A 741-nucleotide genomic window follows, 5' to 3' on the forward strand; every position below is an offset into this window, starting at 1 on the left:
TTTGAATCCTGGACCTGGCAGCTTGCTTTTTCACTTTCCCTTTCTCTCTATATATCTCTCTGGTCAAATTAATAACAACAACAAATGGAGTTAAATAAATATTTTTTAATGAAGTAATCAAAATGACCAATCTTTTCCTCTTGTGTTTTGTGATTTTGAAAATTTCTATGTGTTCTTTTCCATCTCGGTACCACAAAGATATTCTTGTACATTTTCTTTTCCTTTTTCTTTTTTTTTTTTTTTGAGAGTTTTTTGCTATAGGGCGCGTGTGCTCGCCAGACAGCCAGAGAGAGACAGAAAGACAGAAAGCGAGAAATGACCCCCTGGGGGGGATGGCCACGCCGCAATCCCTTCTCCTCCATTCTCCTCTCGGGATCTTGGGCACGCACGCACACGCGCCCGGCATGAGTTTAAGCCACCGGGTCCGGGACGCGAACCATGGTCAACTACATGGGAGTCCAGCAACATAGCCATTACACTAACTGCTGGTCCCTCTTGTACATTTTCTTCCAGTAACTTTATAGTCTTACTGTTTACATCCAGGTCATTTTTTCTTTTCTTTTAGTTTGCTAGAGAGTGCATGCACTTGCAGAGAGAGAGAAATGAGCCTTTGGGCAATCTCCTGTCCTCCATTCTCTTAGGATTTTGGGCATGCACACCCACACACCTATGTGTGTGTGTGTGTGTGTGTGTGTGTGTTTTAAGAATTATTTTAGATAGTGTGGGGGGGGGGGGGGAAAT

The sequence above is a fragment of the Tupaia chinensis genome, unplaced genomic scaffold (assembly GCF_000334495.1).
Source record: "Tupaia chinensis unplaced genomic scaffold, TupChi_1.0 Scaffold000330_1, whole genome shotgun sequence".
In the NCBI taxonomy this organism is placed as follows: Eukaryota; Metazoa; Chordata; class Mammalia; order Scandentia; family Tupaiidae; genus Tupaia; species Tupaia belangeri.